Source organism: Heliangelus exortis, chromosome 3, assembly GCF_036169615.1.
Source record: "Heliangelus exortis chromosome 3, bHelExo1.hap1, whole genome shotgun sequence".
Classification (NCBI taxonomy): domain Eukaryota; kingdom Metazoa; phylum Chordata; class Aves; order Apodiformes; family Trochilidae; genus Heliangelus; species Heliangelus exortis.
In genome coordinates this window covers 98,560,779-98,586,281 of record NC_092424.1, presented here as the reverse complement: position 1 = coordinate 98,586,281, position 25,503 = coordinate 98,560,779, and the positions used below count along the sequence as shown (strand labels likewise).

The window sequence follows — 25,503 nt, the reverse complement described above, 5'->3', positions numbered from 1 at the left end:
AAAATGAATTAAAAGAAATAAATTTGAGTTGAAGGTATTATATCCCTCTCCTCTTATTTTCTGTGGAAACCTTTAAAAAATCCCAGCACCCTGCTGTTTTGGAGAAACAAACCTAACAGCACTGAGCTAATATACATGAACCAGAAAGAGAGATTGGCTGGTTTCAGTTCAGTCACGGGCTGAAAGCTCTGCAGAAAGTGGATGAAAATAGACCCAAAAAGAACATAACTGAGAAATATGTGAGATTCCAAAATGCTTTCCTACTGTGCGTTTAATAGGTAGGATTTTTTTCTCTCTTTTTCTTTAGGAAATCTTGGTCTTTATCATTCCCTAAGAAGTGTCAAACCTGAAGACTTGTGTGCTAAATTTTCTTGCCTACTGCCTTATTTCTTACATCACATCATCTATCTCGAGCCTGTGTTTTTAATTTAGATTATGAACCCTTTGTGGCGAGGACTTTGATTCTTAATCATCAGTAAAATGTTCAGTGCCATGTAGATAATACACATTTAGAGAAAGATTTTGTCAGCTGTCTTTGCTTGCTGGAGTAAGTGTCACACTGGCATTGCAATATGTTTCTGGATGAGGAATTATAAAATTGCAGCTAGACTTTCATCCTCTGCTTCACTGTATGTCTGAAACATACATATCTGACAGAAATCTCAGAAGTGGGGCTTTGATGTGTGTGTGTGTGTGTGCACCTTGGTGTTCAAGTCTGCTTGGCATGATACTCTGGACATCATGTTCAAGACTTTTGCTGAGCCCCAGCAAGTCCAGATTCCCTAGGACCTGGAAGTCAAGGTGGGTTGTGGGGTTTTTTTAACCATAATTTACTGCCAGTGGGGAAGCTGCAGAGATGTACATACCAGCAAGTAAAGCTGTTCTCTAGGATCCCCACAAAATAGTCTCATGGATAGTCCCAGCTCAAAAGGAGGCCTTATCATTCCCCATGGTTTGTGTCTTTACACAAGAAGCATACTTTGTCTTGTCCTACATGTATTTTTAAGTTACATCTCTGTGCTTCTGTGCATCCTCTTCCAGACTGAAAGTCATGCTTACTTCTGAGACATGTATTTTCATTCTAAAAGCTATTTTTTTCCCACAAGTAACTGACCAGAAATGGATGAAACCTGTAATTTTTTGGTGAATGTCTGTGCAAGTTAATACTTCATGTTATCATTTTCTCCATTGTCCTTTCTCTGCATTTCTCCTCTCTTTTTTATTCATGAATGATATTTGTCATGTCCTGTCAAACACAAGATTGCATGGATTTTCTAGGGAGGAATTTTAGCTTTACTCAACTGTGCAGTGAGTACTGTATTTTTATATACATAGCATAAAATTGCATACCAATAAAAATCTATGACATTTCTTCTCACTAGGGCCATAATTTGGTATGAATATAAACTTTTTACTTTGAATGATGATATATATGGCACAGCAAATACTTAGGATCTCTGTCACTCAAGTGGCTGGCTTACCTGAAGGTAAAGTTTTTCCTTAAGCTGCAATTGTGGTTAACCAATTTGTGAAGAGGAGTAAGAAAACTCCTTTTGTTTTTCACAGACCTGTTAGAGATTTTCTGTGGAACACTGAAAACAACTGAGTTATTGTGAACTTCTGCAAATTGCACTTAACAGCTTAGAGTTTTGCTGTATTTCCTCATTCTAGCTATAGGGCCTCTATAAAAAAATTGCTTGCACTAGAACTCTCAGCCAAAACTAGGTTCATCTCATCTCAGCTGGAATTTAATTTCCAGCAAAGAAGCCAGCTTGTTCTTATAACTAAGAACTCCAGTTCTTCTGGAGAGAAACTGAGTCATAAATGTGGACCAACAGATTCTGAATCAATCCATGGAATCTGCACAGGGTTTTGTATTAGGATTTTTAGTCAATGTAAAAAGACAGAAATGTATACTTTCATGAATCAGATTGCAGAATAATTCCTGGGAATTATTCCACTCTTTTTCTCTTTCTATGCAAATGGTAGAGTCTTGAGTATGTTTTTGAATAATAGCGAGGTGCCCATGTTTAGTCCCTCAACATGACCACCCAACAGAAAAAATTATAACAATAATCATTGTAATTCATCGAGTGAGGTGTATCTGCAGGACAATATGTTAGATACACAGCCCATGCAAATCTACTGGGTCAGTTTGAGATCTGCTCTGTATTCCCTTGGAGCCCTGGAGATCATCATTCATAGGCACCTGCATGGGGCTGCATGGAGCTGGGTGAGCTCCAGGTCTGGGCAGGATTACATATTTAGTTTTAATACTATCTTTTCCACAGCTGATAGCAGAAGTGATTTAGATAAATAGGAGGCTCTGACACCTGTGGAGCTGGGGAGCCCCAGGAGGCACTGGCAGGTTTTCTGAGTGAAGCTCCTGTACTGAGAAGTGGGGGAACACTGCTTTCCATGGTGTAATGTATAACAACTGCAAGTCCTTACCCATTCACAGTGTTCCTCTCTACAGTACTGTGATTTCACAGTATACACTAGAAGGTTAGGGTTAGGAAAACAATAACATTGAACTAAATTTAATTTGATCTGGACAAATCTAAAGGCAAATCTTATGATTAAAAAAAAAAAAAAAAGGACTTTCAAAGCTTATAGTCAATGGTTTTATTTGAATTAAAATCCCTCAAGATTTTGTGCAGAGGTGTTTATATACACTAAATATGATTGATGGCCGATGTTCAACAGATTATAAAAGGAGACTGGCCTAGCTTCTGTGAGCTCTTTTGAACAGAAATATGAATTCTAGTACTAGACAATGGATGTATTTTGTCAGCATGGGTATTGTGCTTTTGATTACTGCTTATCCAGACAGAGCACTTCATCCTTCTAAGTGATGAATCTCTTGCCTTAAAACTTCCATGGCAAGTCTCTCACTTTTCTAACTAACAGAAAAAGGCAGATTCCAGCACTAGCCTGAAATGAAAGATGTCTTTGTTTCCCAGAAAAAAATGACCAAAATATCCCATTTGTGCATAAATACCTGAAGCCTCTTTGTTTCTAAAAAAATTAAGCAGCTTCAGAGTTTAAACCAGGTACCAGAACTCGGTTATCCATGCTGTTAAGTTGTTAGGCTGGTTGCAGGCATCCTATTTGCCTGAGCCAACAGACATTCTTCCAGATAATTTCCAGACAAGAGTGGGTTGCTGACTTTACCCACAGAACACTTTAGATGTAACCACCTTGTTTTGCAGGGCAAGAGAGCTGAGTATGGACACAGACCATCCAAATTTTTTTGTCATCAGTGCTAGATGCTGGGCATGTTCGATTTTCCAGAGATGTCAGCTCAGGTAATGAGCAGAACTTGCCTCCTGTGTTGAAACTGTACTTGAATTCCTCGATGCAGCTCAATCTGCCTGAGAAATCACATCTCCTTATATGCATCCTTCACTACGATTTTGCCTTCAAAGAAAAGGCATGAGAGAGGGAACCAAAGGTGCCTGTTGTAACACCAGCACTAAGTGATGAATCTACTTTTACCCTGTATCCTAAATTGTGAGGCTATATAGTGGTGTTTGTACTGGACTGAGCTCAGGTTAAATCCTTTTATTCTGTGGTACTTTCAGTCTTTTTTCATCTGGTGTTGTCTTAGATGCATTTATACTCATGAAGTCTATATTCATGCTTTAACCATTCCTCATGACTCTTCTCAAAATACAAGTCTTTGCATGGTTTCTGCTCAAGGAATTACTGGCACACAGTGTTTGATACAAAGGCCTCACTGACTTTTAGAGGGCAATTGCAAGAGACTTTTATGCCTATTACACAAAAAATTTCATATGCAAGAAATCATGGTTGTATTCCTCCTGCTGTGGCGGGGTTTTTTTGGTTGTGTTTGGGGTTTTTTGTTGGTTTTTTGTTTTGTTTTGTTTTAGATTTTTTTGTTTCAAAAAAACCCAAACAGCTGTAACCTCTTACTGATCACAAGTAAAAACTTAATGAGTCTGGCATACTGACTCTGACCTCTTTGAGGAGCAATATTTGGTTCCCATTTATCTGATGCTGACAGGACATCCTCAAATAAGATTCTGCCTACAGAAACATTCAAGCTTTGGGCAGTGGGTTAAAAAGGCAATGGGGATGGATCTGAATGTTTTGCTTTTTCTACCCCATGGAATGTGCAAATTAAAGTCCAAACACCTCCATACTTTGTCAGGATACAAAATGGGTCCTGAACTTTGTTGTTCAGACCCACCTCTGGTTAAGAACACAGTTTATTCAGGGAATATTGTGTATGAAATCACTCTTGGAATAAGACACAAAATCAGAGGAAAATTATATTATTTCAAACACAAACCCGGCAAGAAATAAATTGTTCCTGACCTATTTCTATTAAAGATCTCAAACTTGATTAATTCTTGGCCGGGATGTTCTCTTACCTCCAGCAATTAAATGCCACTATTGTAGTGATTATTTTATAAAAGCTAATAAACACTATCTGGAGTTAATATTTGCTTCTGAGGAAAGTTTGCCAAAAGCTTAGAAGAAGTTTACAGAAGATTTTGCCCATTAGGTTTGTGTACAACATTTGAAATGCCAAAATCCTTTTAGCATCATTAATCACAAAAATGCAATATAAAAACAGTTGTACCTAATAAAGCTGTAATCTGATACAAAAATAGGCAAACCCTCAGGAATTTAACACAATAGGCCAAACATTGTCCATACCAAATGAGTTCCAGTAATGCCACTATTGAATAGCCTTCTGCTCTTTTAAAACAAATATATATAGATAAAATAGGATTTTATTTTCTACCGGACAGATGCAGCTGTTATTAATCAATCCTTGCACAAAGGACACTTGGTAATGCGGTCCAGGAAAGCTATTTTAGCCAATGTCATGGACACAAGCTTGCCACAGCATCTTCCTTGACTTCTGAGCTTACAGCTTGATCTGTCTTGATGCCACTGGGGTTCTGGCTGCCTCTGACTCATGAGCTGCTCATGTGTAAGGTTCATTAGGGGCTGAGTCTGCGGGGCCATAGGGGAAAATGAGCTGTCTCTCCCAGTTTCTGACCATGGTATAGACCTAGTGTTGTGGGGGATTGGGTGTTGTCATGCTATGGTGTTGCCAGAAAAGGGTGCTGGGGTGGTGGTGTGAGGGAGCTGGGTTGTATGGGAGCAGATGTATTGCCCCCCTGCAGTGTGATCTCTGCATAGTTGACCCAAAAAACCTGGAGCTCCAAATGTTAGAGGGGAAATGACATTTTAGACAAGAAGGCATCAGTCCCTTGCCTACTACTATATTCACCTATCCTGTGGCCACCTCAGATTAACTGAATATTCCCTGCAGTGATCACTTATGTACCTTTACATTTATGTATGTATCAATAACGTACCCTATTTTTCAGTTGTACATAGGCTTGCCTATGAAACCAAGCACATTTAAGATTGAAATCACTACAAGTTTATTCCAGCCAGCCAATGGGTTAAGCTCTTAAGTAAAAGGTTGGAAAAACGTTTACAAAACATAAATAAAACATCAATTCAGTACAGAAACATGCATAATGAGATTTGGTTTTACTGATTTAGTTCCTCTCATCTTAAGCAGTGTCTCAAGAGACCACTCATGGACTGAATGCTGGACCTTTTCAGGGTCTAGATTTAAAGGTTTTACAGAAGGCTGGTGGGCTTCCCTTCTGAGTTCATCTTCCCCTTTCTTGATGACAGTCTTTTTGCCCTTTTCTTCCTCCCCCTCTCCTCCTTTTAAAATTAAGTTTCCATAGATAGCGAGTAACATATTTTGATAACACAGATTTTTGCTTAGCCAATGGCAACTTAGTTTTGACAGCTCATAAGCCAAATTTGGTTTTAAGAGTTATTTTGACTTGGCTATCTTTCATTCTCAGATTCTAACTCTTCCTAATTCTCACCTTCTTGAAGTCTCTGCTGCTGAAGCCTTAATTAGCTCATTTTTCTCTGGTGAGGATAGTTTAGAAACTGTCTTCACAATGTTCCATGAGTTAGATATGATAAAAACCATTATTTTTGCAATACTGCTGTTATTCCCACAGTTCAGATATTGGAGACCACACATGGCACATTGATACTGGGGATGATAGACTGTTAACAACATGCATTGTCTAAGCTAATTCTTTCCATTCCTTTGTTTCTGTCATAAAGATTTCATGTCTTTCGAAGAGAGATGGAAAGACTGCATTCCTTTCCTTCTGATACTGACAATAAGAATTAGGGAACGATACTGAATTGCCAGGTTCTTGCATGAAGAAGGAATTTAAAACCTTGCTTGGCTGAGGAAAAGGCTGATACAGACAGCTACAACTCTCTCTTTTTGCAGTCACAGTTGGAGATACCCATTCTGAGGAACTTTATGGCTCTCCTCTCCTGATAAACATGAGAAACTTGATGCATGGGAAAATGAGACTTGATGATAGCTTGACACTTTCACACCTTGAGAATCAAACTCGGATCTGTCAGAGGCACAAGCTATGAATATGCTGATGAAACATATCCCACACAGAACACATCATAACCCTAGTTAAGAGTCTTTATATTTGTGTACTACAAGTTATTCTTTCATCCAGCCCGCAATGAGTTGCTTCAAAGAGTTCTATAAAAAGGCTCTGACCACATCATAAGGACAACATGGAGCAGATGATTTGGCACGTGAGAATATGACAACACTTAAAGCCTCCTACCATGGTGCTGGCCCTGGGACAGCACTAACTTACAGTATCAACACTTGTGTCGCCCACACACTTTACCAGCAATTCAGCCTCAATAGCCACAAGTCTTTATGCAACTTTGTGGTTATGATGAAATCTTTAGCCTACCTGATGTGCACACAGTTCTCTCTATTACTTGGTCAGCTGGAAAGGCTATCCAGTAGTCATCTGTAATTGACACTCACCAGCAGTTATGTAAATTCATCTGCCAGCCACCATCAAATGGAACTGATAGAATGCTGCTCCATTACAATTCCCCCCTTTCTAGCATTTAATATTCTTCTATGGAACTGGATTTTGGTCTGGAACAGTGCAGCAATGTGAGTTGATAGGAAGCTGGGAATGAGCCAGGAAGTGAGTGCTTAACCCAGAACCAGCACCTCTGGGAGTAAAGACTTCAAGAATCAGATGTTCTGCATTTATATTTCTTCCAACTCAATAGTGGGGTAGGGAGAGGGATGATGGAAACAATCAGTAAATTCAATTTTAATCTCTTGTCTAACATTTCTTTTTCCAAACTTTATCCAGTTGAGAATTTTGACACAAAACCTACAATTACGTTCTTAGTCTCACAAGTTGCAGACTAAGAAGTTAATGAAACACAGCTCTAATTTTAGAAATATCAGTTCATTTGGGGTCTGTCTGGCAGGGATGATGGTGCTAGGAAGCTACAACTAGAATGAACCTGGAATAGACAGCAATGATGCTTTTTGTTTTCTGTGTGTGAGACTTGAGATTTCAGAGCTGCCTAACTTCCTGCAATCCCACATCTTAACTGTCACACATTTAGCCAGGCTTTAGGGGCTGATCGTGTTGGTCAGCAGGAGATTATGCTTCTTGCCCAGTCTTACATGAGATATGGTCTCTATCATGTTTTTAATAACACCGATACCCTAAGGCATTATATTCTCTAAGATTTTACTGTCCATATTGTAGACAACATACATCTTGTATCTTACAGAGACATATTTCTTTTTTCTCCATAGTTTAAACCAGAAACCATTTGATACTGAAAGGATGTGCTTGTTTCTAGTGCACGAAAACATAATAGAGAAACAATATCCTTGCTTTACATAATACATTTCTCTGTTTGAGTCCCTTGCTCTGTGCAGCTCTGTGGATGAAGAAATATTGCCCCATTTGCTATTTGTATTGTTGTGGCACCTAAGAATGACAGTTCTTGACTCCATTATGCTTCGCTGCACAGAGAGAATAGGAAGATCTCTTTCTCCAGGAGTTTGCAATTGCAATACAAGGCACGAGGTGATGGGTGGATACAGATGGAGAAGCCTGAAGAAATGAGAATAAAATACTGATCGGTGTGATGGGGAGAAGAAAGGAATATCACAGCTTATCTAGTGCTTAATTGCTCTCAAGTCTTCGGTTTCAAGGAGACAATTTTTGGAATTTTTGGAAGTTTACTGCAAGACCCTTTCGAGTTAAGCAGTAGTACAAATCAGGCATCAGAACACTTTTGTAATGGCATCATTGAGTTTAGGACTGTTTGTGTAACAAGGTCATAAGAACTACTTAACACTTTCTGTAATCCAGGGTGTAGTAATGAAGAAACCACTTTAGAGGCAGTTCAGTTGAACAGAAGGGTATTTACATTGCCCACTTGTAGCTCAGCCTCTAGAGGCACTCTGTGTAGTCAAATGACAAAGAAAAGGTGCTGCAGGGAGGCAAAGTACCCATGCTGAATATGCAAAACTAACCTGAAGTAGAAAACTCAAATAACCTTTGTTAAAACAGGATTCACAAATACTGAAATCTTCCATATATTTCCCTTTCAAATCCTTCTATGAATATCTTATCAGAATAGCTGTAATCTGTTCAATGGTATAAAGATAATATAAATTGATAGGAAATTTTAAACCAAGTTAAATTATTTATTTTATCTGGAATATATTAAAGTGATTCTACATGACTTTAACAAAGATTTTAGCAAAGATGTTATTCTACACATATCACTTTGGTTCATAGGGTTTTTTTTAGGCTACATCTAGGGGCTTGCTCCTTGCTACTTTTTTTCAGACATCTATTTTGGCTGATTCAAAATTCCTCCATAAACCCCCTTGCTTTTGAAAAATGAGGTGTCATGTATGGTTTAATTTAATCTTTGTGTGGTTTTCTTTGTCGTGTTGCTTACAGTTGGGTTTCATATGGTGTATCACAGCAGTTCAGTTTACAAACCCACTTGCTGGGCTGCAATTGGTTATAAAAATTCTAAGAAAGTGCTGCAAAAGAGTGATTTTTTTTGAATCTTGTGAGAAATGACAAGGATGTTCTTCAGAAGAGATAAAGCTGGATTTCTGGCTTACATACAGTGTGAAAACACCTTAGACAATAATTTTACTAAATAGGAGATTGTCCTTTTTATTCCTCAGCCAATACTTGTTCATTTTACATCTCTATCTTTCGGTATCCCTCAGTGGAAATGTCAGGTCACACATCATACATCAGGAAGATGTCACACTTCTGAAATTCGCATATTTATGCTGTCAGCTCCTTTTTCCACCCAAGAGCTTGGTAATCATGTTTCACTGAAGACATGAGGGGGGTTGTTTTCATGATAGCTTTCAAGCCATACCCCTGAAATATATGGCCTTTTGTATATGAAAAAGGCAGTTTACACAGTTATGTAGCAAAGACCGTATTTTCTTACATTTAGGAACAAAGACATGTCAGGCTTTATTGAGCACATCACTAACTATATAACTAGCATTAAACACTCTATTTGCAACTGTTGCTGTGTATTTTGTGTGTGATTATCACCCCTAGATCTGCATCCTATAAAAAGATATTTCTGTTTGCTTAATTATAAAGCTCTTTATGAACAGGCTCATCTGTAAATAGCTTGGTGCAGCTGAAATAGAAATATAATTATAATGAAGGCAGATGTTTCAGAGATACTTCTCACAAAACTTGTTCTGAATATACAAAGGAAGAAGGCTTTTCTAACTGGTGGAGTGTAGGCCAAACGAGACCTAATAATATAAATATGATGGGGGTTCACTTTGGGGGCAAAATCTAAATAATAATAACTGCAGTAAAAAGAACAATCTTTCTAAAACCATATACAACTGTTCTGTCCCTTGTTCAACATTTCTCTTTCTGAATCTCAAAGGGGCAAAGAAATAACTTTTGTAGCTTATCTTCATGGACAAGTTGCCAGAAAATGCTGCACTTTTCTTCTGGAATACTTGTTTAGGAACTGATGAAACTCACATGAAGCAACAAAGTTTAAGGTTGTTTGTATACAAATATAGCACTTGTATCTGCCTCATTTTCTCTGCAGGTGATCTTAAATTATTTTAATCCCAACAGTGAGACAAGAAACTAGATTTTAAAAAATTATTTCAATATCCCAAACATTATAAACCACTGAATCCTAGTTCAGATGGAATTGTACTCTTTAGAAAACCTCATGTTCATAGCATGTGCTATGACAACTGGGTGATAGCTGTTGCTTCAAGCCTGCACATCGGTGGAGCTGCCATCCTGATAAGCTCTTACTTGTCCCATCTTTAGTAACTCACCACCAGAGCCAGTTGTTGTCCCAGATATCTTATGATAAGGTAGCCCAGAGAGATACAGCCATCTGGCAGGGTTGTGAGTCAGAAATGGACAGTTTAGTCCTGAATGAACTATTACAAACTAAGTTATGCTGTGCAGTAATACACTCCAGACTGCATGGTCTCATTTCACTCATGTGCCCAAGAGACCCTGTGCTCAGCCCTTCTGGACTGTCCATCTTCCTCTTCCTCATCTTGGTCCACATAAGTGAATAAGGAAGTATGGAACTGGGCTGCTTTCAAATGGGAAGAGGGTGAAGCTGACTGTTATGGATGATTTGAACTGAGCCAGTAACACTCCTGACCTCCCTCTTTTGAATATTTTTCAAACATAAACTTAGGCCTCTTATTAAAGTTTAGAGAAATGTAATATGGGTATTTTTACCATGAGACATCATGGATTTGATTTAGAGGGAAGCCAGTGATTTTAAAGGATTATGGATGAGGTTTGAATGTGACTTTTGGTAGCCTGTAGGAATTGGTCTAATTCTCTTCAGTGGCAGGCTAGCTGTCTTAAGGTAGCCTCACTTGGATGTACAGAATTGGAGATTACATTTCCTTTGTAGGAAATATATCCTTGAGCATAAGGAAGCTGAATCCATTTAGAGTGATTCCTCCTCAGAAGTAAACAGATGTTTTTCCATCTCTTGCTGAACAACCTCACCATGTCAGTGTCAGCTACACCTAATTGCCACGACCTGGCTCCTGTGGTTATATTTGAATATTCCAGTCAGTGCTCAGGGCTTTGGAAGAAACTTTCATTACAAGAGCGTACCAAATATATTCATGCTTAAAAACATCACAGTTTTAATTTCAAGAACTAGGTTCCACATTGCTCCTCTGCAAAACAAGCACTGAAAAGAGATTTTCTAGGCTGGTTGGCTGATTTTGCTTTGCACTTATGGTGTTCTTCAGTGAACAACAAAATATCTGGTCTTTCAGTGTCCATGTATCACTTCCATTTACAATAACAGAGATTATGTGTTGTTGAGGATAAGAACAAAGCTCACAGACTGTACATACCTGTGCCTGAGGCCAAGACTTGAGGCCTAACAAATCATCATGGCTTTCTGGTCCCTTTTGAGCCCAGAGAACATAATGTAACTTGTCTACACATAGGGGCTGGTAAAAGACAGAACTGAAAGATGTAAGACTTTACACTTGCCCTTGTATTTCATCAAATTTCTCCCCACTGAACCCTCCAGCCTGTCTAGGTCTCACTGAATGGCAGCACAGCCTTCTGGGGTGTCAGCCACTCCTCCCAGTTTTGTGTCATCAGCAAACTTGCTGATAGCATACTCTGATCCATTACCCAGGTCATTGATGAAGATGTTGAAAAGTACTGGTCCCGGTACCAGCCCCTGAGGGACTCCACTAGATAAAGGCCTCCAACTAGACTTTGCCCCATTGACCTCAAGTCTCTGACTTCTTTCCTTTAACCAGTTCACAATCCACCTCACGACCTAACTTTCCAGACCACATTTCCTTAGTTTAGTTGCAAGGATGGTGTGGGAGATGGTGTAAAATGTTTTACTGAAATCTAGATAAAAAACATCCACTGCACTACCATCATCTACCCACCTGGTTCTGTCTTCATAAAGGGTTATCAGGTAGGTTAAACATGACTTCCCCTTGGTAAAACCATGTTGAGTGCTCCTAATCACTCTCTTGTTCTGCTATGCAATGTCATTAGCAAATCTGTGCTTTTTAAAATAAACCTAATAAAAACCCTTGAAAACACTGAAAGATATGTGGTTATATTTCTCTCATATCACAGAAAATCAGTATTTCAGATCTAAAAGTTCCTCATATTTTACAGATGTCTAAAGTGATAATGATTTCAGGTATCAGTTTCTCAGTTGACTCCATGTAGCTGAATCTCTGATTTAAATACAGTCTAGATGATGACATAGATGTGCTTGTAGGACTGTGGGCTGATTCACTATTGATTTGCCTAAGCAGGTATTCCCAACACTCCCAACACCTTATAATTCAGGGAATTGCCACATACCCAGGTGGGGACCAGCCACAGCTGGCACTCGTGCTTCCTTAGCCAGTATGTGCGGTTAATGAACACAGGATGGATCTAAAATAAGAAGACACATGGTAAGAAAGTTAATGAAATTATCAGAGCACCTTTAACAGTGTATGCGGATCACTAGGGAAATTGTGGAAGGAGGTGGAGTAGCCCCAGTACTGAAAAACTGAAGACTTTACTATGTTGACTGCTCATTTACTTTTGGTATAGCTGACTTAGACAGATAGAGCCACAAGAGTAGATACTTTCTTCATGTGGTCATTATACATTATTTGAGTTAGAGAAGTGGTTATCGGAGTAATATGTTGCTTTTTTCTTTTTTTTCTTTGCTTTTTTTCTTTTTCTTTTTTTTTTTTTTTTTTTCCCCTCTATAAAAATTGAACACTGTAACAGAAAACTATAATAAATTATGTATAATGAGCTCTTTAGGAGTTCTGAAGAAAATGATTCATGTAAAATACTATCACATTGTGAATTATGAATATTTTAATCTATATTCAGCAGATACCTAAATCATGTAAAGAATGAGCTTGTTCCCCTAATATTTTTAGTAGTTTTGTTTGAAAAAATCATTGGTATTTTTTTTCTTGACTTGTAATGACCTGTGGAAAAAAAACTCTGAATCCAACATTAAACTCTGTCATCAGGATTCTCTTTATGCCAGGTCTTCTTTGCATAGTTTTTACAATGTGAAGTGGACACAAATTAAGAAGGATTTGGAAGATGCTTAGAATGGGATAAAGAAGCCTAAAGGTATTTAAATTAGGCCTGTGTTTTGGAGTCAACTCCTAATTACATGAAGGAAGCTGCATTTTTCTGTGCAGTGGGCCTTCACTTCCTATATATATAAAGGAATATACTAAATATACTCATTGTTTTATACTGTGCTTATTATTATTTTATGTCATTTATTTATGTATTTATTCTAAATAATCTTATAATAATAACATTGCATGTTGGTTATGTAGTGTACAATTATTATAATATAATATAATATTGATGTAGTGTTATACAATATAATGTCTTACAGCACAGTTACATGGTATTCCAGATGCTAATAAATCTATCAATTTTTTACCACTATAAAGCTACTGCAGCAAGAAGGTTTGTCTGAAATCTGGCTGAATATTTATATCCTGTAATGAAAACTTGTTTTCACCAAGGAATCTATAAGCTACAACTGTAAATTTTTGCACTTGTAGGACACTTCAAGGAGATAGGATCTGGACTATAGCCTTCAGTGGAAACGGGAAGAGCAGCTGGGAAGGGGACAAATCAAAGAGGTTTTGCAGTGTGGGATCAGGAGGATTGCAACAGCTGGGGAGGGTCAGGCAGGTTATGACATTTGGGGGAACTGTTGGGGAGGGAGCTTTGTGGTGGGGAAGGATGAGAGTTATGGCAGCTGGAACAGAGTTGGCGTTGAGACATCATCAGGAGGAACTGGGAACAGAACAGCATCTGGAAGCTGATCAGGCAAGGGGCTCATATCATCAAGGGGATCAGGAAGTACACAGCAGCTGGGAAGGGTCAAGCAAATACCCAACACACATAGAAGTGAACAGCAGGGCCTGGTGCCACATACGGCTTCTCATATTGCTTTTTTATGTATTGCTGCTCTCTAACTTTCTCTAAATTTCCCTCAACTCATGTTCAAAATATGTCTTTGTGCAAAAACATAGAGGCAGAAATAAAGGCTATGAATTTCTACTAAGAAAAAAAAAAGTGGATAGCCCTTCCCAGCCACAAGGTGGCTTGCTGAAGTCCATTTAATTCTATTTATTGTCTAGTGAAAGATATTCTTCTTCAATCTTACTGTACCCACTGCCCTACTGGCTGAAGAATTTTATCAAGTTTTTCCAGAAGCTCAATTAGCCAGGGCAGATTAACTTTTTCCTCCAGTGGCAGCTCAACATTTGGAGGCTCAATTTTTGAGGATATTGCTCAGTGTTACTGAGTGGACTTCACAACACACACCACTGTTTCATGAAAAACAAGATTCATGTGTTTTGCTTGGCTCACACCATCTATGGCTGAACTGGTTTTTTTTTTTCTGTTACTCAACATTTTATTTACTTAGTGCTTTCCTCACCTCATGCTTCTCTTGTCTATTGTGTTAATAGATATCACAGGTATAACTGAGCATTTGTCATTTTTTTCCTATAGTTTCTACGTCCTATCTCAGGTTTATGCTTTCTTATATTCATGCCCTCCACCTGTGCTGGGGCTGTCACGTCTTTTTGTCCATTAATTTTAAAAGTGAAATCTTTATGAAAAAATAACCACACTTCCTTTCTCTCCACAATTTTGCTTGCCTCTGTCATTTCTGTATGAGCTTTGCTGACATTCCTAGAAGATAAACCTCTTTCATTAGGCTCCCTTACATGTGTACCCATGTGTTTTGCTTCATGCCATGTTTTGATTGTAAGCTCATTTTGCAGGGACCATTTTTAAATTCTGATTTAGGTAAGTGCTTAGCAGGATGTAGTTCTTCACAATAGGTCTCACAGGTACTAACAAGGGTGATAAATGATAGTAATGAGTTCTGTGAAAGTCCTGATTCTTTGCAAAGCTTTGACGAAGTGGGAAATGATGTCATATCCTTCAGACTGTTGTGACAAATACACACAGGGTGGAGGGAAAATTGTTGTTTTACCTCTAGAAAAATCTGTATTACTCTCTTGTGTTTTCCATAGCTGCTCATATTATTTCTTCTTCTATAGGCTCTTAGTGCTTTCCAGACATGCTGTGCCTTGTCTTTGCCAATTGTTGCCATCTGTCCTGATGACATTGTGATGGAGGTTGAGTGTGTTGCTGAGCTTCTTAATAATGTCACAGTGTCATTTTGCGTTACCTCTGTCACTCTGCTGCTGTTATGCTAATTTGTCTTCCTTCATCATTTCTTTTTCATGATTCTCATACTCAAGGCATTCTGAAAAAAAATGCCCTCTGGATTTAAATTCTTCTCTTCTTTCCACCATATCTAATACCTCATCTGTTCTCTACAGCTGCTTTCTGTGTTCTGTATTTATTCCAATCATATTCTATATGGTAGAAAGTGCTGCTTGTAGGACAGATCTTTTTAATTTCCTCTTGGCATTCAGTAACACCCTATTAAGTGGCTGTGTTTACACTGAAGTTGTCAATGATCTTTTCCGGGTCCTCTGCTCATTAAGCAATAAACTCAACTTTTCTGGCTAGCAGTGTTTTGAACATTTCATGTGGCAATATGGAGCCAGTCCCACAGGGAATGGTTTCCCCATACCAGACTGCTCCCTCCACGTGCTATACTCCCTGTTGGGTTTATCTAACTATGTCATCTCCATGAAGGATACTTGAAGCAAGCTGTTGCCTCTTTCTTAGTTGCATGCAGGTTGCCAGGGAGCCTGGGGGACCCACCATCTGACATTCATAGCACTCGGCTTCTATCCGAATATGTCTGAGAATCCCACTGAAGCGTGGGATGACAAGTTCCCTCTTTCTTTTTGCAGTATTACTTCTCATCCACAATTAAGGCAATAAAATGTTTCTGCCAACCTATTATTGTGTTAGCATTTGGATTGCTATCAGTCACTGCAGATTTATAAAAATGGTCTAGAATAGTTATTTCAAGGACATCACCTAAGTGACTTTATTTTACATTTACCTCACAGATAATGAAATCTGAAAAGCCCTAGTGACCTGAGTCACAGAGAAGGCACAGCAAAAGCAGCAATTACTGGGGATTTCTTTCCCTGTCTCTGTATTCTGCTTCAACTTTGACCTAGGTAGGTCACACTCAGGAGTAGGAAAATCATTCCACAATCTGGTGCTTAACCTGCCTACTGAGACTGAGAATGAGGGTACCAATTAGGGCCAGCTGTAACAGTGCTTGGGAGATGTGGACCATCCACCAGGAGTTGGACTGGGACCACAATTCATTTCCAAAAGGGCACTGAGCAGCCATCAGACCGGTAATAATTTTCAGCCTCTCTTGAAAGGACAGATTCAGACAGTTTTGTAGTACAGACTTGAAGGGCTAACCCTGAACAGACCACAATATCAGAGAGGTTACATGGAACCAAGTATAGGAACAGAAAAGCTTAATAAGCCTCTTTCCTTTATGTAAAAACCAACCAACTAAATCCCACCTGGTATATGGTAGAAGGGAAGAAAACCATAAGCTGTGTTATGTCTTGATATTCCAGAAAGAGAACTAAGATCAGGTAAAAGCATAATGTACCATAACATAAAGTACTATGTCTTAGTACTGGTTGGATATAAACCCCAAATCTCAGAGTGATGAAGGATATATATTACTGGTTTCCAATCCTGTAACATATAGATGTCTTTTGCTCTCCGCCTTATTCTATCTACTACTATCTACTTCTATCTATTGAATTTTTACACCTTGTTCTTCCTTCTTTCATGGTCTTCCACTCTGCACCATCAGTGACCTTTCTTTTCACACTCATGACCCATCTCACACCTCAGCTCTGTGTTACTTGATTCAGTTCTTCATTCAACTCTCTATTTTGGTATAACTCTCCAGATTGCAAAAGGGCCATTCACCTGACTCAGTCTTTTAGTGCTGTTTCCTTTTCCACCCCTCATCACATACAAGAAGTTATTTCAGAATTTGTCATCTTTGACCATCCCCTGGTCTTACCTCAGCACGACTCTTCCGCCTTTCCTCTCACATAATGTAAGCTTCCCTTTCATGGTTTCTAGTGTCATCAGTATTGTTGCCCTCTCTTCTGCTTTCAACAAAACCTCAGTGCTGATCTGTTAGTGTGGTATAGGTAAAGTAAGTTAGAAAGCATGAATTATGAACTGCTCAAGAAATAGCAGCTGTTGAGCTTGTGTGCACAGCAAGGTTTGTCTGCTGCTGATCAATAAAAATCCGTCAGTAGCCATGCTACCAGAGAGACCATCTGTGGCTAGAGAGCCAAAAGCTTGCTGACCGGGATAGACACTGCTGGCTTGAAAGAGGACAGGGACAGGTTATATTCGTATAAACCCAAAAGAGGAATGTATTTAACTATCAGTGAGTTTTAGCTGACAGCCTGTGGGCAAAAGTATCTTACTTCCCTGCCTAGATCTCTGGGAGGAAGGGTTTGGAAATCTGACACTGGAGTACTGGGATGTCCCTTTGCTATGTTGTTAGTGTGATAAAGTAGCATGGCTGGCAAAATGGGGATTATCACTAAAGAAATCTGTTAGCAAGGGACCAGATGGGAGTAGAGAGACAGAACCTTCTGTCTTAAAGAAACAAAGGTAGTGATGGCTCCTCTCTTGTTCTTCTTATGAATCTTGTGTTAACGCCTCCTATTCAAAACAATTCACCCATGTCCCCATTTCCTATTGCAATTATTGCCCCACTTTGCGTTTCACTTGCCATTTCACCTTGCTGTGTCCTGTCACCCCATTTTTCTTCTCCATGGACCAATTTCATTCAGTAGAAATAAGTCTTCTAAAATTTTAACTTCCCTCTTCCTCACCAAATCTCATACTCAGTAACCTGTTTTCTTGATTTTGTCACATGTCTTTGAAATACTATGCTCTTCTTAAAACCTTGCCATTGCTTGGCTTTTGAGGTGTAAACTTATGTTCGTTTATCCTCTGACATTTTTATGAAATCCTCAAGGTTTTTTTTGATAGTTCCTAGTTATCCCTTAGTAAGGCTGACTATTTTTCTTTCTTCTCATTCTGGTTTCCTTCTATATTGTGTCTCACTAACATATACAAAACCAGCTCCAGTTTCTTTGCAGAACTACTAACAGAAAAATGGATCTTTGTGGATTCCCAGAAGCCTTTTTAAAGGTCAGACTGAATAAAAGCAAAGTTATAACTTTATCTATCCACGTTATTTTTTTCTTCATCACTGTGACATCATCCTGTTTGTCAGTGATATAGTTCAGTATAGTTTTTCATTTATGCCTCTCTTCATGATCAGCTATCCACGGTATAGCTAGGGCTTGTGGAGGCTTTCCTGGAACATTGTTAAGGTGTGTAAAACATGTTTTTTCTTATTGTTCCACACTGTGAACAATTTTTTCCAGACAATTTTCATTACACCCCTATCCCAAATAAATTCCAACATTTCCAATCTCAATTAATACTAGCATCACTTCAGATTACAGTATTGCCCTTTTATATCTTTACTCTTTCTTCTGCTGTTGTTTCCATAGACTTTTCTTTGACTATGACAAGGAAATTATTTATCAATTCACTGGTTTCCTTTTTTCTTTTGAATCACTCAGTGTCCTGATCTTCATAGCCTTTCACAGGTTCCCCACACTCCCTTCTTATTTGCTGGTGAGATAGTGATTTCTAGCCTTAGTTAGCACTTGACACAATTTATGTATTTTCCTTCTTTTAATTTTTTGTGTGTTTTTTCCTAAGGACTTCTTGATACATGGAGCAAAAAACCATAATCACTCACAGTCCTCTCTCCTTATGCTCCTCCAAAATCTGTGAAACTTTCTTCTGCTGAGAAACCTAAAGAAAATATAGGAATAGTTTTGCAGCTTGGGTGGGATAAACCTGCTCAAATGTTAGTGCTTCGCATACAGATACTACACCTGAACTAGTCCTGACTCTTCCTATAGTCAAGGCAGCCAAGAGTCATGGACTTACCTCATCTTAAAGTTCACATGCATCTTGCGTGCATTGATGGCAAAGAGAACCAAGCAGATAGACCCTGTGCAGAAATAACAGATATGTGAAACCTAGTAAGAATACATAAGACTAGGTTACTATGTTAATTCTTTTTATTTTCTGTTTGTTTGAATCAGGTATTAGTATTATTTTTTCCTTGGGTTGTCAGCTCTATTGTAGGAACTTTTTATTTTTCTGTCTTTGCTCAGCTCATAACATAGCATGGCTTGCTTTCATAGTTTTTCACAGTAATAATATACAAAATAGCCAGAGTGACAAACAGGTGACTTGACATATTCATCCTTCCTAAGAGGCTCTTGCAGAACTACTTTACTTTCAGCTGTTCATAAATATGTTAGACAAATATTTTCATGGGATAAATAGCAATGAAACAATTTTTAGTTACTTTGGTGTATTTCTTTTGCTTTGACTAATGTGGTACTAAAATGTATCTACTGATCTGATTCTAATAAATAAGCAAATTGTCAAAAATAAGTCAAGAAACAAATTAGGTTGGAAAGCTGCAGGATTACTCAGACCACAATCCAGTCAATCTCATTATTATGTTTCTACAACCCAGTCAGAAAGGAACATTTTCCTGTATCTGAATGTGGCACAGAGTCAACTTTATTACTAGAGTCACAGACAATTTCCTTAAAACAAAGAAGAAATTAGAGACCAAAGAAGGAAATAGAAATAGTTCATGCTAAAAGGAAGGAAAATAACTAGTCTTAAGCACAGAACAAACAAATAGCCTGGCAATTTGTTTGGTCTGATACAGCAATTACTGTGCTAAATTAAATGCATTAACCAAATGCCCTGAGAGGCTGATACCATGTTGTAGTCAATTCAACATATGTGAGGTCTTCTCAATTGCACCAACATGCTACATTTGCACAAGTTGTATTTTGTGTCATTCTATATTGGAACCCAAGAGCTGTTTTTTCCCAACTAGAAATGGAGATATGAGCAAAACACATCTTTCCATTTTACCAGCTAGCAGTGTCTATGTTAGCAGACACGTAGCATTCATCTGTCTTTCTTGTGCTTTCACTGTGTCTGGTATAAAATTTTGTTGATAAATAGTTATCTAGAAGTGTTTTTCGTAGTCCCAGATGTGTGAATTTTTAATTATCTCTAATGATTGCTTTTCCTGTATTGTTTCTATGAACCATGATGTATATCATCTAATCTTTATAAATCACATCTACAATGAAAATTTCCAGATACACAGATTATAATGGGTTGTATTTATTACAAGCTAAATTGCATCTTTCTTGCTACGAACAGAAGACCACCTGGGATAAAACGATAGTCATACAGTGACTACCACATTTAATGCTAAAAAATAAGAAATATTAGGACTGGAGACCTCTTGTAATGATTTGTCTTCATAAGATGTGTAGCAGCATGGTTGGCATTGCGAATCACACTAATATCGGAATGATTTCATCAAGGAAAAAATGGGTTGTTCCCAATAAAAAATATTTCTGTCTTTCTGTCTTGACTTTTAACCTTCTCTCTTCCAATACTATTCAATCCAACACTCTTTCTCCTTTCTCTCCTTTCTCTGCTCCAGGCACATTTGGAAGACTTAAGAGAGTGCTGAGAAAGTGCTGAATAATCACATCTTCACTGCATGGAGAGGTCCAGAAATGCTTTGCAGGGTCATCATCTATCCAGAGAACAGTTTATAAAGTGTTCCCCAAAGAAGATGCTGAGTCAGAAAAGGTTAGTAAAAGTATAGGGATATGATGAAGTTTGATTTAAAGGGTTCTAAAATCTTCACAGTTTTCCTTGGAGTAGTGCATATTCACTGAAGAAAATAAGAATATTTTGACCTACAGTAACTTCTGTAGACAATTTCATGATCTGCATAAAAAAATTCATCAATAATTCTTTTTGTATCCTTCTGTTTTTCTTCATCAGAGTTGTAAGGAGAGTGACTTACATCTTCTTTTAAGCTACTTTTCACTATTTTCTCTTCCTGCAACAATCTACCTTTATCCATTTATCTTTCATTTTCCATCTTCCCATTCCACCAAAAGCATGTCTTAGAATAACAAGGAGCTATCAGGTTTTTTGAGGGTGTAATGGAATATAGTTTCTTGTTTTGCACTGGCATTACATCTTGGCTCTCTTCCTTTTAGTATTATTACAAAAATATTATGATTGCAGGAGATTACAGTGAAAACTTAGGAAAAATACATTAAGGCTCCTGTGACTGTAATGAAATGTTATTAAATTTAATGCTGATAATGCACTGGTGGACGGAACAGTGTTGAGGAAAAAACTAGCTTGAGGTTGGACTAATGTACCTTATCTGTGTACCTAAAACATCAGCAGTTTTTCCAAACACCCTCTTTAGTCAATAAAGGAAAAACAGATCTTTGCCACCTATGAACCCACCCTCTAGTGGCTTTCAAGGCAAATTATAGCCTATATGGAGCTATAAATGAAATTCAGGAGTTCATGAAGGAGAGCCACTTCCCCATGCAGTGTCTTGATAGTGGGGTACCTTGCAGTACTCCTTGACCTGCTGGATAACGTAGAATACTATTTGTGGCAGTCAGTGTCAAGTCTGAGATCTGCCCATCATGGTTCTGAGGGTATTTCAGTGTCTACTTGTACCGTAGTTATTGCCAGCATCATGAAAAGCAGTGTACCAATGTTGATAGCTCAGAAAAAATGTCAGCTGATGTCTTACTTACCTTTTTAGAGACAAATCTAAAGACTGGCATGCTAACTTTTTGTCTTTAGGGTGCCTTTGACATCCCATCTTTCATTAATCCCTGTGACTTCAAAATTTACAGTCTCATTCAATTATCTGTAACCTTGCATTAGGGGAGAGGTGTGTGTGTGTGTGTGTGTGTGTGTGTGTGTGTGTGTATCTGTTATACTGGTGCCCTGAGTGGTGCAAGCCAAGTTTCTCATAATGCCAGTGTAGGAGTCTGAGTTGATCTACTGTGGCAGCAGGGCTACAACTCTACACACAGGAGGAAAAAGCTATACATATGGATTTTACTGTCTGCTAGCAGTCAGTACAGGAAAATAGGAGGTCTTACATAGAGTTACATGCATTCATTTGTTCTCCATTCCAAGCTTCAGTTAGGTGGTATTAAAGCTTGAAAATCTCAAAAAAAGTCCTGAGACAGTCCTTAAGGATTCAGAATTTACTTATGTTATTTGAGAACTCAGATCTTTAGCAGATTCTACTACAGAGTAATCAATGCTTCCATTCTCTACAAGAATTCTACACGAGAATGGAAAAGAAGGACTGAAAAAAAAACCAAAACCAAAACAAACTCCTCCCCCCAAAAAAACCCAAAAAAACCCCAAACCCCAGAAACCCAAAGCAACAACAACAAAAACAACTAAAAAGAAGAAACCCACTAAGTCAGATTCTGAGGTTTTTTTGTAAATATATTTATTAAAATCAGAGCCACTGGCTCCAGTAAGTCTCAGAGAATGATTTGGGGGTTCTTCATTATTTGATGGACACTAGACAACTATTTAAAAAAAAACAAAAGTGTGCCTAATTGTGTACCACACCCTATTGGACTCAAGTGTTTCTTGAATGTAACAGGAAATGTTCAGTCTATAAAGGCATAGAGGAAATTTTTTTGCCTATAGGCTTCTGAAAATGATAGTTTTTGCAATTGTAAGTTTTAAACCAAAACCTCTTCTGGAATGTTTAACAGTACACAGATCAGGAAACTGATATTGTGGATTTGCTAATGACACAACTTGACCAAAATGCAGGTTGCAAAAGCAGATGTTAAGTCTCTTGGCGGGTTATATGCAACAGCATACTGGGTGTGACCTGGCTTTACATGTGTTTTTAATAGATGAGTCTGTATAAACTGATTTCAATGAATGCACATCATATGGAAGATAATGCTTTAGTGCTTCAGTTGAAAAAATGTGTCTTTTCAGTAAAAGAGAATAAGGTGTTGCTCCTCATCAGACTACACTCTGTTTATCTGACCTTTATTATAAATGATTTCATGGGAAAAGAAGGACAGGTCCGTTCTTGTTATACTGAGAATTCTTTTGCAGATTGGATTTTTTATTTGTCTGAAACAGAAGTTACTTTTATCACCAAAATTTTTATGTGACTGAACAAACCTGCCTTTATAAAATGGACATAACATTTTAGGGCCTCTAATCATGCTTGGCAGGAAATAAGCCCATTCTTTTTGAAAGAGTCCTAAACACATGGTGGATTTTTTTTTCCAAAATAGGTAGTTTCACTTCTTCCAACTGTGATTTTGGATGTTAAGTAATTCATATCAGTTATCCACTGCTAACTGTAAACTTGTGGGGCAGGAAATGATCTGTGTTTGTTACTGTGCCTATGTATGTGAATGAGTTCTCCAGATACTACTGCAGAGCAATAATATAATAAAGTGATAATACAATGAGCTAGAGCCATCTTCATGTCATTAAAATCTGTTTAAATAATTTTCAGATTGTGTTCAGAAGGCAGGCTCTACATTGGATGTAGCACTGCTGTAGAAAAAGGCAGTCAGGATACCTCTCCTGAGCTTTATGAATGATCACACTTTGGAATGCCTCCCCTTGGAATGGATTCTTTGTTCTATTTTTTTTTTTCTCCTCTCTTCTGTGTCTATTGAGACATTTAGGAGCCTGGATATTTGCAGGGGGTGTAGAATAATGGAGTCCAATTTCTGTTGAAGGTTCTGAGTAAAAACACGGTAAAGGTTACCAAAGGCAGGAGCATTGTGTGAGACAAAATATTGTCAAGCTACAGTCAGATCACTGTTGGGTGTCAAACCTGTTCAGGCTGGCCAGTTACTAAATGCCTGGGCCTGCAATTTCCATGTCATGTTCTCTGCTGATCTTTAAGGAAAAATCTATGATTGTGAACTATACATTTCTTTGTACAAAGATGACTGCCAACAGTTGCAAATTGCCATATAATGAAGTTGTTCCTGAGGACATATGACATGAACACTTTTGAGCAATGTGAAAGGAAATGTAATGGGGAAATGAGAGAAAGAAAGATATTAGCTGGAAGGATTTAATCTATTTTTTACAATTGTCCTGTGAAAGAATGCTCACTTGAAACAGACAAATCTATCAGTATGACTTAAAAAAGAATTACTAGAGTTTAGTTAGGTTCTGTAGGACTTTAGTGTGGAGACTGTAAAAGTTTCTTAATTTACCCTAGATGTCAGGTAATCAAAAAAGTAACACACAATAAATAACAAGCTTCATGTTTGTCTTAATTTGCAAGAAAAGTAGGGAAGGTTACTTGGGAAATGTCAATAACAATCATGTACTAAGTTGCCAGTAGTCATCCATATGTCAGTTTGGCTTTTGTAATGGAAAAAAAAATACTTCAAAGTTGCAAACTCTTAGTCACCTGAAATACACTGTGATTAAAAAAGAGGACTAAATAAAGAGTTTGGCTGGACATATGTACATTGTCTTTATTGTAGCATTCAATATCCCCAAATTAGGACCATGTCCCCGTTGTGCTAAGTGCCGCACAAAACCACAGAAGAAAAGGTCTCTTAGAAAAAAACAGGTTAATAGTAACTATCTTACAGTCCTTCCCCATAATTTTCTCTTATCAGTAATTGATTCCGGGAGGGGCTTTGTCTGTTAAGCTTTTTTTTTTTTATGTAAATGTCTACTATTGTGGAATGTGGCTGGATGTTGCTATACTTTCTGTGTCTATACTAGGGCACAAAGCAAGACCAGGGCTGGTGTTCATGTTGCTGAACTCTGTAGCTTGGCTGGACTGTCTGCTGACAATGATCTCTGGACTAAACCATGGCTGGGGATTGCCTAGTGGGGGTGCCAGATAGGCACAGATCAAATCATTCCAGGGATGTGCCAGCACTTTAAAAAGATGCCTGATGTCTTTGGTCCTGTTTCATCTACTGTTGGAGATGTAATATTGCCTGCTCTGACTGCACACCTACTCCATGTGGGTGGGAGCCCGAGACACACTCTGTGGTGTTTGCAGTCCTAGACATCTTCATCCCTGTCCTTCCTTCAGGAAGTCTGCTTGCTATGAAACAGTACTGATGGTAGGTTCAGGAAGGAGTTATATCTCTGCCAGTGACACCCTGGGTATTCCAGCACTGCCAAAGAACATTTAGATAAACAAGCACAGGGCTTAATGATCTGGTGTTATTTGTGTTGTACATGCTGAATTGTATTTTAATTCTCAGCTCCCAGGGCTGGAGTTATATTTCCTCTGCACTGTGCTTTCCTACCTGTGCAGCCACTGTATTCCTCTGCTTTCCACACCTAGGGCTCTGTGAAAAATGAAATCTGATGGAAAGGAGTCATGGTGAACTGTAAGCAGATTTTATAACCTGGCCGATCAGGATATGAAGGCTGTAGGACACAATTATCTCCAGAGTAAAGATGGAGCCTTATAAACATGGCATCCAGGGATAATTATCCTCCAGTTACCATGTGATAATGTGTGTTGTCTGACACTAGTAATGAAATGTGCCAAATTAAAAGTTGACAGGAAGTGGATGTTGTCAGTGAACTAAGTTTTCAGCCT

The 25,503-nt window shown here is 38.2% G+C and overlaps 1 long non-coding RNA gene across 3 annotated transcripts in view; it reads left to right on the top strand.

The window, feature by feature from the left end:
• The window catches only part of LOC139795183 (uncharacterized), a 146,562-nt gene that overhangs the window by 120,121 nt on the left and 938 nt on the right, over nucleotides 1-25,503 (top strand). For all 3 annotated transcript variants that reach the window (XR_011725408.1, XR_011725410.1, XR_011725409.1), the window contains exon 2: nucleotides 20,533-20,684. This is a non-coding gene — a long non-coding RNA (uncharacterized lncRNA). The remainder of the gene's footprint in view (nucleotides 1-20,532; nucleotides 20,685-25,503) is intronic.